Raw genomic sequence first — 17,571 nt, forward strand, 5'->3', positions numbered from 1 at the left:
GAGGGAAGGCCTTGTCTACAAAGTGGAGAGGGGTGCGGGTATCTTTTAGTTTAATTTCCATCCATCAGATATAGATCGGACAGTCTATATTGCAAGATGGCACACGTACCATCATCACCAACTCGGTTTTTTATAAAAGAAGAAATATAAGTATGGAGATACAAACGTATTATCGATACGTGCTTCCGTAAACTAGCATCTACATTCTATTCAACGCCTCGGCATGTGGGCCCTTAGCACAATGACTTCTCAACTATGTAAAACGAATATTTTCCCGTCGCTGACAAGGAGGGGGTGATGGCGGCGCGCTTTTTGGCTTGCTCTAGTCCTAGTAGTCATACTAGGTGGTCTAAGCACGTGTAGATTTATTCTTTTTGAGCGTATTTGTTCATGAATAGACGGTAAGTTATTCACGGGGAAACCCTTGTTGAGCGTATTTGTGAGAGAGAGAGAGAGAGTGCGTCTGTGATATGTTAGAGACTGAGGGAATGATAACAGATTCTTTGTGTCTATGTGTGTCGAGGATAGAGAGAGACATGTACATGGGGCTTTGTGTTGTGTAACGTGGAGATACATATATGTAATTAGAGAGTGAGTGAGTGAGATACACATGCAGACATGAGGAGTGATGAGGATCTCGGTAAATGGGTGTTTGTGCATGTCTGTGTGTGTTTGTGCACGCGTTTGTGTGTGAGAGGGAGCGAGTGTATGTGGAGTAGAGAGACCACTGATGATGTAAACCTAGTATAAGGGAAGGGGGAATGGTGTGACATGTGTAGTAGCGAGATAGCACGGGTGCGGGCGGGGAGAGCAGACTATTTGGAAGAGACATCGAGTGTGTGTGGGGGTGAGGGGGGTGAGAGCGGGAGAAAGAGAGAGCTAGCGCCGAAGAGAGAGAGAGGGAGAGGAAGAGAGGGGGCGAGAGGGGTCGTTTGTGTCCATAAATGGCGTATAGATAGGGAGACAATGTTGATGTTGTCCGAAATTGGCCTATGAACGGAGACGCAAGGGAAGCGAGTCATCGTGTGTGTGATAGGGACTTCATGAGAGAGCTAGAATAGATGGTGTAGAGAACAATGTGCGAAATCGAGAACGATTATACATTAGGGAGCTATGCAAAGAGTCATGGCATATATGTATACATGGAAGGAGCTGGGCGGGTCCGCATGTGGGAGAGATAGAAAGAGGAGAGTGGTGCACAAGGAGACAAAGTGTCCTTCTTTGCAGTGGGGGTGGTGTGTGAGGTGAGTGCGCGAGAACCACATAACTAGGGAGATAGACGTTTGGGGGCGACGTTTTGTGTGTATGGGAAATATACACTCTACATAGTGCGTGTGCTTGGGTAAGAGAGATGGCGGGAGACCTAGAGAGTGCGGGAAGAGATGTATGCATGCCCGAGAGACAAAGTGATAGAGGCCTATGTTGGGGTTCGGACTTTACAAGAGAGAGGGGTGTTAATGTGCTTGTGTGCTGGTGTTTGGGGGAGAGAACGACTTCTATGTGTGTGTGTGTGTGTGTGGTAGGGGGGGTTGACTTCAGATAAAGAGTGAGGTATCTATATTTGAGGGACTTTAGCGTAATTGAGATATTGTGCACTCATGGTTGATCAATTTGTTTCATAGTTTCTGCTATGAGCTAACGATACTTTTGAACATGCGTGATATATCTAGATATACCAGAATTACAAACCTAAGATTGGAATTTTGGAATTCGACTCTATCATTAGCTTTTGTAATTCATTTAAACAGAGGTACATTTTTTAAGCCAGGATTTCGTGATTTCAAATTCATATATCAAACCTAGAGATATACACATACGGGCATGTTCAAACTTTATAATCATCCACTTTATTCATACACATACACATTTTTGCTTTTGTCATCATATTTAGGATAAACACATTTGGAATTTCATTTGAATTGGACCATATGATGGTATTTGCTTGTAGTAGCTCAATGATCCATATTTGAATTGAATGGATAATCTAAGTTTCGAGTTGGAGACATTGATTTTCAGAACTTGCACATTTTTTTGCATGCAAAACAAACAAATTGTCGGCCATGATATCACAGCCGGCCGTACGAGAGCAGAATACTTATAATTTTAGGTGCCAAAAGCTTTCAAACTTCCCGCTCACATCGAAATATCACGCGCCCGAAAGTTTAGCCCTGCGATATTCCTGTTTTACCCCTGCCACATGAACGGAAAAGGGCTGCTTTGGTAACTCCATTGTTTTCCCCTCTTTGCCCCCAACATTCTTCCCCAGAGCCCCTCCCCGACCCCCCAACCACGGCAAGCCGCCGAATCTAGTCCTCCGCCACAGCGGTGGACTTCACACCCTGCCGGATCTACCTTCCGCACCTTGGAACCCCCAACTGCCAACTCACCACTTCACTGGAGCCGCTTCAGCGACTAGCTTGTCCACCGCTCCAGATCTCCTTGACCTCCATCATGGTCCACCGCACCGGATCTGCTTAACCGGCGCCCTCGTCCAGCACAGCATAGGCCCTTCACTGACTCCCTCGTCCACCCCTTCGCTGGCCCTTCATACAAGCCCTCGTCTGCCTCACCGAAAGCACTGTACAACGCGCCCGCCGAAGCCTTCGTCCACTACACCGGACCCGCTCCACGGACGCCATATTCAACTCCACCGGCCCTGCTTTACCGACGCCGCATCCTCATCAGGTTATTTCGATTTGTACTCCTTCAGTTTTTCTCTTTATCGTGCAACTGTTCACTTACCACAGATGAGCTTTCTTGTATGTCGACAGGCGCCGCAACCGTAGCACCGGAGCTGCTTCAGCGATGGCGACAGCCGGCCCAAACTCAACCGCAACACGAGCACCATCGACGATCCTTAGCTATCAAGTATGACAACGATACCCATACGCCGCCGACATCCAACGGCCAGCGCCTACGTTCACTTTCCTAGCATAAGCACCGCACCTTTGAATTTCTTCGGGGCATCATTCAGTTTTTCATGAGACGCGTTATTCTACTTGCACCTGTAGGGCCATACTTCTAGCAGTGAACATGTTACATGTGCTAAATTACATACCAGTGCACATATAGTTAATATGCTTTAGTTTTGTTCTGATGCCACCTGTTGGTTCCATCAGACTGCTTAATGTTCTCTATGCTTAAATACACATCAGCAAACTAGCATGTGGTTCCGCTGCTTTTTGTTTGTTTTACCCTACATTTTCTGATGCTAGCTATTACATCACTACTCCAAGCCTCTGTTCATTACTTGTTTGTGTGTTCTTGATCTTCCCAAGTTGCATGACTAATTTGATGCTTCTATTAATTATGGAGCTGCCAACCCAATCAAGCAAAATATTTGTTCTTTTGGGGCTGGCACCTCGAGCAAGCATAAAAATAGAGGGAAGCAGATATACTCCCTCCGATTCTATTTACTCTGCCCATAACTCTTGACCCGCATATCAAGGAGGGCAGTGGTTTAATTTTTCTGGACTAATTTGCCAATTAATTAGGGCAGAGGCGGATGGGGCGGGGCACAAAAGGAAACCAACGCTAGGAATCGGCAACGCGCAGACTAATACGAGAAAACTAAGAAAAAGTTATACGCAAAGTAAAAAGAATCAGAGGGAGTATTGTCGTGTATGCACACACCCTTCTTTCATTAGTTTAGATTAACCATTGATGATCAATTCGGACCAGTGCATGCGATTAAAATTAATTTTACCTAAATAGATGGTGCAGAATAAACTACAACAACTAGATTTGCAACCACTGGATGCTGACGATATCTTCAAAGAACATTGCAACAGCAGCTAGGCTTCACAGCAACATATGGTAAGCCAGTGTGTTTTAGTACATGTGAAATGTAATGCGAGTGGGCTACTTTCTTGGCTTGTGCCCTCAACGTGTAATCCTACCGAATTACAAATAGTTCAGCTGTCTGCTTTGCTATATTGCTTGATTCGAATGCTTATTTGTTGTTACGCTATACCTGAGTTGGCCAATATGTTAGCAGTGCCTGTTGTACCATCGTAAATAAATGCATGCCTATTTCATTTGATTCCTTAACTTTTCCTCTCAACTTCATCACATGACTGTCTTCGTAGTTTATATGAGGCCACATTGTTAAGTGCTTTCTCAGATTATTTCAACTGCTTAGATGCATTGGCAACTTAAATATAGCGGTTGTACACTCCCTTTCAACTAGGGATGTCAACTGGGTCCAGTTTAATCCCGATTAAAGTCCACTAGTGGTATGATAGTTCAAAATAGTTTTTTTGAGGAAAATGAACTAGGGAGGTAGCAAAAACTAACTAGATGGGACTAGTGGATTTCGTTTATTTGCCACTTACATCCCTAGTTTCATATTACCATTTTAATTTATTTTCGGCTGATGCTGCTTCGAACCATTTAAATATAGTTTGCCATGCTCGGCAATAATTCGTGCGTCGTTTACCATGTAAGCTTACTGCCTGGATCATACGATAACTATCTCTTACTGATGTCCTGCGGAAACCTTTCAGGATGCCGTTCACACTAGGACACAATGTACAACCCCAGAATCTATTTGTGGAAGCAGTGCGCCATCCATGTTACCAGATGGTAGCAGTTTAGAGGCAACACCGCCGGAGAGCAGTCTGAGCACATATATTATAGTGCTTGAGGCTCTACTAGAGGCAGAAAGAGATGGTGTGGCTGCCATGAATGAGGTAATATTTATCTTGAGGCTGGAAATTACGGAATTAGCGGCACACATTATGCAAGCAACCCAAGAATTAGAGGAAGAAAGAATGTTGCATTTGAAGACAGAGGAGGTCCTGCCGTTTCTGCTATCTGATGCCCAAGATAATCCCGGTTCTTCTTTAGATACGAGTTCAAATTTTCATTAAATTATTGTACTTTCATGTTGTGTCATGTCTCTGAATGGATTATGTTGCAAGACCCCCTATGTTGTCCATGTGTTGTAATGATCCAAATTTTTTAGGCGAGGTAATCCTTAGAACTTGTATGATTGACATAAGGTGAATTGTTTGTCGTGTGAGCATATTGTATTGGATGAAATAACTGTTTGACTCAGAGTGTATCCAACCTACTGAATTCGAAGATCACGGCATTTCTAAATCATAAACATATATAAAGGCGGAATAAATCTTTGTTGTGGTTTTGAAGAAATAAATAACAAAACGTATAATTATCTGTGGATATTCGTAATCGAATACAAATTGGATTTGAATTTAGTTTGCCAGGTCCCAGGGAAAACGTGAATGCTAATTCTCCCAAGTTTTGAAGAAGCGGCTAAACACCCACTATAATTTGTGGGCTGCTCGAAGCAAGTGTTTGCGAGATGGAAATTACTGTCTACCCCTGACACTTGACATCCTTATCGACGGGATTTACACTGCTGTCGATAGGGGTAGACTAGTAACTTCAATCAGACGTGACACGACGGCCTCTGAGCCCATTCAGACAAGGTGGGCACCAAACGTGGGCGGCAAAACACATTTGATTCAAGCTCGTCCGAAAGACATGTGTCTCTTCCTCCATTTCCCCATTCATACACGGTGGGCGGCAAAAAAAACTCTCCTCGTACGAAATCGATGTAGGCTTATATTTTAAATAGGGGCAGATGTGTAACTTCCATCAGACGTGACACAACCGCCCTACCTTTCAGCCCCGTTCATACACCGTGGGCGCCAACCATGGGCGGCAAAACACCCTCTCCTCGCCCGAAATAGTTACCGGCAAATATTTGGGAGATGCGAGATTACCGTCCCATCCCCAACCTACGCGATGTCCGAAATTTTAAACAGGGGATAAGTTCGTAACTTTCCCCCATTTTTAGAGAAGTGCGTCCCAAAGTTTGAGATCCCCCCTCCCCTCCATTTCCCCATTCATACACCGTCGGCGGCACGACAACCTCCGCACTGCGGCCAGCCTCCTCTGTCCGCCACCCCATCCTCCACCTTGCCGAAGCCGCTACCCCTACCCCGTCGTCCACTGCAAGAGATGGACGTCTCTCATCCACGGCGCTGGACCAGCATCCTTTCATCGCCTCCTCTCGCTTCACCGGCGCCGTCGTCCACCTTGCCGTTGCCGCTCCTACGACCGCCTCATCCACGGCAACAGGATATATCCCCCGACCCGGCCGTCTGCCGTCTAAAGTCTTCTTCCCTGCCGCCGATAGCCATCGCACCTGCAGCACCCTCAACGTATCAGCATAGGCCTACACAGCGTCGCAAGAGAGGTGGTACTCTTCCATATGTTCTTAAGTTATTGATCTCACCCAGAAAATAGATCATAATTTGTTTACTGTACTTTTCTTGTCAGTACCAAATCGTAGTGGCTAGTTGAAAGCAAACATTGGTTGCGAAGTAGCTTTGTCCGGTTTGCACCTTCAGATCCGCCATGGCACGGGCACTATACTTGTAAGGCTTATGGTTTCCCCCCTTTATATTCACTACCATCATCGTAGGTGCTTCGTGTCGTGCTAGCACTGCTCCTCAAGACCTCAACCCAAAGCTTACATGTTGAAATACAAATCTGATATGATGCTCATATCACTAAAACAGAGAATTTTTAATTGGTCACCTAATGTTCCTATATTCGTTTCGAAAAGCATGTGCACCACCCACTGGTCCAGCTAGTTCCACTTTCCTGATTTTTCTCTTGATGCTTAGGGTTTTCCCCTTTTATCTACTCTACTATGATCTGCGTAGGTGCTTTCTGTCGTACTAGCATTACTCCACCCTTCAATATAAACAACACAACAATCAGAATTCGAAAGCTTAGTTGTTCAAATATGATTATGATATGATACTGATATTAGTTAACCGACACATTTAATTGGTTAGCTAAAGGTCCCACTTGAGTTTCCAAATGCATGTCGCGACATATAGAGAGACGGCATAATTGCATTTATTTGTCACTTGTTGACCGTACTTTCTTGTCCATACCAAATCTTAGTTGTTATTTCAAAGCAAACATCGGTTGCTAACTACCCTTTGCGCAGTTTGCAGCTTCAGATCTGCCATCCCACTGCCACGGTCAACACTATACTCATCATGCTTATGTTTTCACCATTTTATGATGACCACAATCAGCATACGTGGTTCGTGTCGTAATAGCACTGCACCACCCATCGAGCTAAACAAGCTTAGTTGTACAAATTCATATCTGATATTATTGCTGATATTAGTAAAACTGAGAGATGTTTAATTGGTTAGCTAAATGTTCCTACTTTCGTTTCGAAATGCATGTGAGCCACATATGGAGAGACCAGAAAGAATAGTATTTCTCTGTGCGCTCTGGTTCATCATGGGTGGCCAACCGACATTGTATTAAAAGACTTGTAATATATTCAATCTGCTTGCTCTTCTGCTCTTCTTTAAAATGATAATCTTCTCTTGCGGTCGACTGGTCAGGTCGAGTTGTTCTCCCTTAGTATATTTTGAATCTGTCAGGTCAGGTCGACTTGTTCTTCTTTACTATATGTTGAAGCTATCATCTGCGAATTGTCATCACTTCTGGAGCTCTCATATTTTGAGTAGTAGGCCACATTATATTAATGCACACAACAAATTACAGCATGCATGGCATCTTCTAAAAGAATTTCAGAGATAGCACAAAGGGGTTTACAGGGAGGCAGTATTGGATTAGAATCACTTCTGCATTACAAAGAAAATCTCACTTGTTTTTATGTTTTCATGCATGTCAGATATTGAACATTATCAAAATGAATATGAGAATGGGCGCACGAGAGGAATATTGCGGAATGATCCACTGCCTAACAAACTTGGCATGGTGGAGGATGGCCTATCTTATTCACCCATCAAGGTGCTTGCTCTAACTTTGCAAAGTTGTATTGGTCGCACATATTTTTCTTCTGACCTCTTGCATTAATTCTACTTTGTTACACCATTTTCTTAGTTTAAGCATCATATATGAGTATATGCCATACCTATCCATTTTCTGTACCTATTCCATGTGTCGTCACACTATGTTTTTCCAGTCAAATGTTGTTCTTTCGTAATAGGTGTCCAAAAGGAAGAGGGTGAGTGCAGGTCGTCAAGGAGTACAAACTAGGTATTTGGAAAAGGTAGTGATACCTGTTAAATCAGATAGATCAGCAGCCACAGAAAACACAGGCCCAACTGGACCACACTTTACCCCTACTCCAGTGGCCAAACCCCTATTAGAACTGCTGGGAGCCCAGCGCCAGGTACTGTCTGTGATATCAATTCAAAATTTGAACTCCTAAATTTTTGCTTGTGCCTTACCTTCTCTCTTGTATGAAAACTAATTTCAGATGAATCTCCTTGCTCAAAGGATAATACGATCTCAAAACAATAATGGGCTCTGCATTGCTCTTGTCAGTACCTCTCTCCCTTTTACCTTGTAACGTTGTACTTAATTAATTGCTATTTGATTATGTATCATCAGTCTGCACCTGAGCTTCATTATCCTCTGTTTCTTCCAATATTATTTGATCTATATTTACTCTTTGCAAAATGTAGAATAATGGCAATGCTTATAAAGAATTTTCTTTGGGGAATTTATTGAATTATCCTTCCATCAACATGGAGAAGGGCTTTGTCCAGCCCGTGTTAACATGTAATGTAAGTTCATCCTTCTCAAGCCTTCAAACTTTGTTCTAGTATAGATTTGGGTAGGCATCATTTCCTCCACTGTTGTTTGCTTTGCTGTTTACATCTGATTGGATGTTTGCAACAACTACCAGTTTCAAATTGTAGTTGTAAAAACATGTTCCTTATGCAGAACAGATCCATTTATTTGCTTATATAATTGTGAAACCTGTTACGTGTCTCCTTGTTTCTCTTTCAGACTCGTATCTCTTATGCCAGGCAGAACTTTAGGGAAGATAGTGAGCCAAACCATCTTGAGGACAGTGAGATGACCCCAAGGTCCTATCTTGATGAAGATAATGAGTTGAAGCTATTCACCAGTAGGTGTGATACAACCTCTGTGCAGTCGCTGCCTCAATCAGTTCGACTTCTTCAGTCTCGACTTAAAGCGGAAAGGCTTGCTTCAGCTCAGCTCCGACTTGAAGTCAAAGATGCAATGAAGATGTCAGAGGACTGCCGTGCGCACCATCATGCCTTAAATCTAGTGTTGATGCATCTATCGTTGACACAACTGAGGTCTACTCAGCTTCTTCAGCTGTTTGGGGGGGGGGGCGACCTAGCCAGGCCTAGTGCCTTCTGAAGTGCTCTCAGTTTTTTATATTCTTTTGTCTGCGTGTTTATTTGCACTAGTGGCGAACTTTGATGCCCAGTGGATGTAATATGTGTGATAGCCGTGATAGCCTAGCATAAGTTGCTTGCTTATTTATTTCCTTGTTGTCTTGTTTATTTGTTTGCTTCTAGTCATTGCAGTTCTTTTTCCGCGGTTTGCTAGTGGCTGCAATAACCTATTTTTTAAAACTAGGCCACAATAACCATGGGCTAATATTTACTGTAGTGACACTGGGCCTCCTACGGGCCGTAAAAACAGTGGGCCTTCTACGGGCCGTATCATCAATGGGCCTTATACGGGCAGTATGATCGATGGCCAAACATGGGCCAATAACAGGCCGCATTATGGCCGTAAACGGGCTAGAGTTGGAATCGTCCGTTCATGGGCCGACCATAACGGGACATCGTTAATAGGCCGTATTTGATGATGCTATGAAAACAGCCCAATGTATTAACGGACCACAAACAGGCCGACTATAACCACATGCTGAATTTGGCCCACAAGCAGAAAATGACAGTAACGGGCCGTAAGTAAACGAATGCTGGGAATGAGCCCAAGAATAAATGGGCTCTGAGACGGCCGAAAGATAACATGGGCTGGAAACGGCCCAACGGAATAACGGGCCGTTAATGGGTATAAAGTGATACACTATTCATTACGGGCCAGTTTCACCACGGGCCGTTAGTGGGTGTAAAGTGATACACTATTCATTACGGGCCAGTTTCACCATGGGTCGTTAGTAGGCCAAGAGTTACATAGGGCCTCATATGGGCCGAAAGACGTCATGGGCCATACATGGGCAGAAGTGAAAACGGGCTGGAATCATATTGGATGGCCCAGATGACGCTACTGGGCCTAATTCGGATAGGGCGTAACGGGCCTTGGGTTAGCGGGCTGTAAATGGGCTATATGCGAACAGGCCGTCAACAGGCTTTCCATGGGCCGGCCCACCACCTTTTGACCAAGTCAAACGGGCCGGCCTTTTCACAGGAATGGGCCTCTATTGGGCCGTGCCACGTGTCGACGTATCATAGGAGCCTTCCGTCCAATGAGTGGTTGACATCTGTCCCAACGATGAGCCGATATGTGTTTCCTCTAGCCAATGATGATTTTACACGTGGAAAATCCCCATTGGTCGGGGCTGTTAACGGGTTATCGGATCCAAAACCCGACCCGATATCTTAACGACGTTCCGTTACGGTGGATGCCACGTGTCGGTCACCCTTGACAAAAGCACTTCTATGACGCGCGATTTATCATCATGGAAGTGGACACTTCCGTGATGATAATTTTGGTAATGTCATGGAACACTGCTACGACAGCACGGGTATGACTATCTTGATTCTGTCATAAATTTTTCATGGATGTACATGCATGACAAAAAAAGCGACCTATCATCACATAAGTGTATTTTTTTTGTAGTGACGGCGAAGAAGATAGGGAGATCAAACCGCTCCTTGACTCTTGGGTTCATTGTAATGATGTTATTAGTTGAGTCGAGAATGGGCTTGAACGAACCTGCCATGCTAGCCGAGGTGATGACGTCGCACCGATCAATGAGTTCCTCCACCACATCATCTTTTCGATCGGGGCAAGAATAACGGGGTCGTTTCCGGCCTGTTCCCTCCATGGAGAAGACGATCGAACAATGGTAGAAGAAAGGGTGAAGGGCTGAAGGAAAATGGAGGAGGGAGAGGAAGAGCGTGCGACAGCAGTTCCAAATCCAGAGGGAAAGGCGAAGATTCGGTGGACGGTTGCGAGTTTGCCACGGTTCACAAAGAGGAGCCCCGGCCTACACGTCCGTTCGGAAATACTCCTACTACTCGCTGTCGTCTCACTGATATGTTGGAATGGGACCACATGTCAACGAAACATGGTGTGTAATTTCTCGTGCAAAATTCCATCTGCCCGCGTTGGCCCGAGGTGCCGCATTAGTTACCGACCTTTATTTTTTTAATGGCGTGCCGATCAGTTTTGAAGCACAACTAACTGGTAATGTATGTGGAGAGGATGACAGCAGGGACCTGCCAAGGTCATGGCAGTACACAAGCAAGTGCCTCCTTATTTCAAGCCAATAAAAAATGGCTCCTCCTAGTGGATTTTTGACATCTGGGTCCCATGCCATTATCAACGTAGCCAATAAACGAGAGAATTGCACAACGAGCGGCTGACACCAGGGACCCAGCAGCTCGCCCAGTTATTTTTGTTTTGGGTTAATTTGATAAATGCCACTCCAAATCTGGTGTATCCGAGAAATGCCACTGCAATTTCCAAACTTTGAAAAATGCCATTTCATGCCATTTCTAGTGGCATTTTTCGAAGTCTGGAGTGGCGTTTTTCAAAGTTTGCAAACTGCAGTGGCATTTTTCAAAGTTTGCAAAAATTGCAGTGGCATTTTTCAAAGTTTGGAAATTGAAGTGGCATTTTTATGAATCGCCATAATTGGAGTGGCATTTATCTAATTTGTTTTTGAGACAGAAGCAGGGTGTCAACTAGGCTGTGCGGGACACTCTGGCCTGTCTAAACAGCCTTTTCTTTTATGTTTACCACAGACCAGCCCAGTAGTTTTTTTTCTTTCTGAAAATGGCTAGCCCAGTTCTTTCGTGATTTTTTAAGTAAGTTGCTTTATCAGGCCTGTTGGGCTGCAAATCATTCAAGACGAGGAGAGCTTCATTCGGCTGGCTGAGAAAATGTCCTATCAGTAACGAGAAATGGGCTGTACATTTTTAAAACACATCAAACCGGCAATTATTTTCAAATATCTTTTTTTCATTTCGAGATTCTAAATTGCATTGATTTTTATGCGTGGACAATTTATTGGATTTTATATTGATATGCATTTATTTTTAAAATCAGTCTGAATGTGACTCGAAATTTCGGGATTAAAAACAGTTCAGACCGCACCGACATATGCAAAATTTCGTATAATTTTTTAACCGTGGCCACAATATGGGCTATAATGCTAACATAAAGAATATGGGCTCCAAAAAAACCCGTAAGAATTAGCAAATGGGCTGTAAATTATTTGAAATAATGGCAGATGGGATGTATGCTGTTTTCCACAGGTTTGAGGCTTTCCACAGATGGCATGTATACTGTTGGATGTCCATCCAACGGCCGTCGTGCTTCTTCAATCTCTGCTCTTCCTGCTCCAGCCGGTCAAACAAGCGCCGGCGGGACTGCCTACTCCCTCCTTCCCGCGGCCGGCTGTGCTACCGCGCAGGCCTCACCGCCCCACCGTACTCCCATCGCTAGCCTAGCCATCCCTCTACTCACCCACACCTGCTGTTATTCTCCGGCGACGGCAGACGAACCAGTAAACCCTCGTACAGTCATACTCCCCTCCGCATGGGAAACAAAAACAACGGCCGAGTCTTCCCTACCTCCGTGTCATTCCCTTCCTAGGCCTCGCCATCGTCCACCGCCCTGGTGCTCTCGGCGTGGCGTGGTCAGCATGGTCAACGACCGACATGCATCTGAAGTGGACTGTACGTGGAGAGGCTGACAGGTGGGTCCATGGCCGCACGCAAGGAAATGCCTCCTTATTACACGGAAAATAATGATTTCCTCCACCTGACATCTAGGACCCACCGAAACGGCCTCTGTATTTCGCGAAAAAAACATTGCCGCCGCTGACAGCTCGGACCCACTAGCTATATCTTCGCACGCAAGGATGTGCCTCCTTATTACGCACAAAAAAATGAATACTCCCCATGCTAGCTGGGACCTAGTATAGTGGGCCTACTAAGTTGACGGGGATGAAGGGCTTTTTCAACCAAGTCAATATGCACGATTCTAGCTCGACTGACCGTACGATGTCCATCCAACGGCCGTAGTGCTTCTTCAACCTCTGGTCTTCTTGCTCCAGCCACCCAAAGCAGCGCCGGTCGTGCCGCCTGCTCCTGCCTCCAGTGGCGGGCTGTGCTGCCGCGGAGGCCTCACCGCCCCCATACTACTCCCACCGCTGGCCAGGCCATCCTTCCACTCCACTCACCCACACCCCCTGTTATTCTGCGGCGATGGCAGCGCAGCCGAACCAGTGAACCCTCGTACTCCTCTCCGCGTGGGCATCCACTGTCGTGTCTTCCCCGGCTCCGTGTTGTCCCCTTCTGAGGCCTCGCCGTCATCCACCGCCGTGGTGCTGTCGGCGCGGCGTGGTCAATGTGATCAACGACCGAATTCCATCGGAAGAGTACTGTACGTGGAGAGGCTGACAGCTGGGTCCGCGGCAGCCACAAGGAAGTGCCTCCTTATTACGCGGAAAATAATTATTCCTCCACCTCACAGCAGGGACCCACCGGACGCCCACCAGTATATCGTGAAAAAAATGTTTCCCTCTGACTCCTAGGACCCACCCGACGGGCCACCGTATTTGGTGAAAAAAACGTTCCCCCTGCTGTCAGCTCGGACCCACCGGAAGTGCCTCCTTATTATGCACAAAAAATGAATACCCCCCTGCTAGCTGGGACCCACCTTAGTGGCAGGCTGACTTGTGGGCCTACTAAGTTGACGGGGACGGAGGGCTTTGTCAACTTAGTCAATACGCACGATTCTAGCTCCAGTGACCGTACGATGTCCATCGAATGGCCGTAGTGCTTCTTCAACCTCTGGTCTTCTTGCTCCAGCCGCCCAAACCAGCGCCGGTCGTGCCTCGTGCTCCTGCCTCCCGTGGCCGGCTGTGATGCGGTGGAGGCCTCACCGCCCCCTAGTACTCCCACCGCTGGCCGGGCCATCCCTCTACTCACCACACCACCTGTTATTCTGCGGCGACGGCAGCCTCACACCGCAGCAAACCAGTGAACCCTCGTACTCCTCTACGCGTGGGCATCCACTGCCGCGTCTTCCCCTTCCTAGGCCTCGCCGTCGTCCACCGTCCTGGTGCTCTCGGCATGGTGTGGTCAGCGTCGTCAAGGAATGGCTTCCAATGGAAGTGGACTGTACGAGGAGAGGCTGATAGCTGGGTCCACGGCCGCAGCAAGGAAGTGCCTCCTTATTACATGCAAAATAATTATTCTTCCACCTGACAGCGGGGACCCACCGGATGGGCCACCAGTATTTTGTGAAAAAAATCTTTTCCCCCTGACTGCTGGGACCCATCGGACGGGCCACCGTATTTCGCGAAAAAAACGTCCCCCCGCCCCCGCTGTCAGCTCGGACCCACCGGAAGTGCCTCCTTATTACGCACAAAAAAATGAATACTCCCCTGGCTAGCTGGGACCCACCTTGCTGGGAGGCTGACTTGTGGGCCTACTAAGTTGACGGGGACGAAGGGCTTTGTCAACTTAGTCAATATGAACGATTCTAGCTCTAGTGACCGTACGATGAACATCCAACGGTCGTAGTGCTTCTTCAACCTCTGCTCTTCTTGCTCCAGCCGCCCAAAGCAGCGCCGGTCGGGCCACATGCAACTGCCTCCCGTGGCCGGCTATGCTGCCGCAGAGGCCTCGCCGCCCCCTACTATTCCCACCGCTGGCCAGGCCCTGCGGCGACGGCAGCCTCACACCGCAGCCGAACCAGTGAACCCTCGTAGTCCTCTCCGCGTGGGCTTCCACTATCGCATCGTCCCCTTCCTAGGCCTCGCCGTGGTCCACCGCCGTGGTGCTCTTCGCGCGGCGTGGTCAACGTGGTCAAGGAACGACTTCCATCGGAAGAGTACTGTATGTGGAGAGAGGCTGACAGCTGGGTCCACGGCCATAGCCCAGTTTTTTTGTGATTTGCCAAGTAAGTCGCTTTGTCAAGCCTGTTGGGCTGCAAATCTTTCAAGACGAGGAGAGCTTTCATTCGGCTGGCCGAGAAAATGGCCCATCAGTAATGAGAAATGGGTTGTACATTAAAACACATCAAACCGGCAATTAGTTTCAAATATCTTTTTTTCATTTCAAGATTTTAAATTACATTAATTTTTATGCATGGAGAATTTTTTGGATTTTATATTGATATACATTTATTTTTAAAATCAGTTTGAATGTGAGTCGAAATTTCGGGATTAAAAACAGTTCGGACCGCATTGAAATATGCAAAATTTCGTATAATTTTTTAACCGTTGCCACAATATGGGCTGTAATGCTAACAAAAAGAATATGGGCTCCAAAAAAACCATAAGAATTAGCAAATGGGCTGTAAATTATTAGAAATAATGGCAGATGGGCTGTATGCTGTTTTCCACAGATTTGAGGCTTTCCTAAAAAAAGGTTGAGGCACAAGCACTGATTGTTGGATGTCCATCCAACGGCTGTCGTGCTTCTTCAATCTCTGCTCTTTCTGCTCCAGCCGCTCAAACAAGCGCCGGCGGGACTGCCTGCTCCCTCCTTCTCGCGGCCGGCTGTGCTGCCGCACAGGCCTCACCGCCCGACCATACTCCCATCGCTGGCCTAGCCATCCCTCTACTCACCCACACCTGTTGTTATTCTCCGGCGATGGCAGACGAACCAGTAAACCCTCGTATAGTTCTACTCCCCTCCGCGTGGGAAACAACTGCCGAGTCTTCCTTGCCTCCATGTCGTCCCCTTCCTAGGCATCGCCGTCGTCCACCGCCCTGGCGCTCTCGGCGTGGCGTGGTCAACGTGGTCAAGGAACGACTTCCATCGGACGTGGACTGTACGTGGAGAGGCTGACAGCTGGGTCCACGGCCAAAGCAAGGAAGTGCCTCCTTATTACGTGGAAAATAATGATTCCTCCACCTGACAGCTGGGACCCACCGGACGGGCCACTGTATTTCATGAAAAAAACGTTTCCCCCTGACTACTGGGACCCACCAGCTACATCTTCGCACGCAAGGAAGTGCGTCCGGGCAAAAATAAATGATTCACCCCCTGACTGCTGGGACCCACCAGCTACATCTTCGCAGGCAAGGAAGTGCCTGACAGTCAGGACCCACCTGATCGAAGCGTACATAGCGTTGTCATTCTGGTCGCGAACGTGTATGTACATACTGTTTGATGTAGAGGCGCGCACGTGTCGTAGTAGAGGCGCGCACGTGTCATAGTAGAGGCACGCATGTGTCATGTACACGTACGTACAGCGGCCAGGGTGCAAGAAAGAAAATACGACCACGTATGTGTACATACGGGCGGGGTCTCGAACGCCTACTCGAGCATACATACGGCGAGGGCTCGTGTACATGGCTGGGTCGGAACGGAGAAACAGCGTCGCCGTCGTGTTCATGGGGAGGCAACGGAATGCATCGTGTTCATGGGGAGGCAATGGAATGCGTCATGTTCATCGGGAGGGCTTGGACGGAAGAGGCGATGGAAACGAGGCCTGGCGTACCGCAGAACGGAGGAAATGGCCTTGTGTTCGACCGGCCACGTTCGAAACGGGATCCTGTTGATCGGGAGGGGTCTGGCGTACCGCAAAACGGAGGAAACGGACCTCCTACGGTCGAAACGGGGGTCCTGTTGATCGGGAGGGGTGTGTCGTAGCGCAAAACGGACGAAACAGACTTGTGTTGGAGCGCTACGGTCGAAACGGGGGTCCTGTTCATCGGGAGGGGTGTGGCGTACCACAAAACGGGACTCTACGGGATACTATTCATCTCCATCGTCGACCCCCTCCAGCCTCCACGAGCTACTGTTCATCCACCGTCGACCTCCTCCAGCCTCCACCTGCGGCTGTTCATCCACGGGCTCCTGTTCATCCAGCCTCCACCGTGCGCTACTCCACCAGCTATTGTTCAACCAGCCCTCTCCACGGGCTCCTGTTCAACCACCCCTCCACGGGCTACTGTTCATCATGCCCTACACCGTCTACTGTTCATCCTGCCCCCCGAAGGGGTGGTCCTGTTCATCCAGCCCTCCACGGGGTCCTGTTCATCCAGCCCCAACCGGCTCGATCGATCGTGGTCCTGTTCATCCAGAGGCAACACCACGGGGTCCTGTTCATCCACCCCCACTGGGAACTGTTCATCCAACCCCCCCCCCCCCCGCAACACTCACTGTTCATCCAGAGGCAGCATCGATCGGCTTCAGTTAGCAGCAGTAGCGAAGGAATCGCTCGATCGGGTTCAGTTAACAGCCATCGATCGATCACTCGGGTTCAGTAACGCGTAGCCTGCAGTGCAATCGCTCGGGTTCAGTTAGAGCCCAGCGCCTCGCTCGGGTTCAGTTAGAGCCAATGCCTCGCACTCACGCGTGTACGTGTACGAGAGAAACGTGCATCGCTCGGCCCCCGACCTCCCACCGTAACCGGGAACTCCCCGAAATTTTCCTCCCCCTCGCTTCTACCATGGTTTTTTTCCTTCATGGACGGCCCAAAGAATGTCATGCGGCTGTGTCTCCGGCCCGCCAGGATGAAAAGCCCATTTTCTGCCATGATTTTTTGTCATAGAAGTAGGAGCCC

Source organism: Triticum urartu, chromosome 5A, assembly GCF_056163025.1.
Source record: "Triticum urartu cultivar PI428250 chromosome 5A, HENAU_Tu73, whole genome shotgun sequence".
NCBI lineage: Eukaryota > Viridiplantae > Streptophyta > Magnoliopsida > Poales > Poaceae > Triticum > Triticum urartu.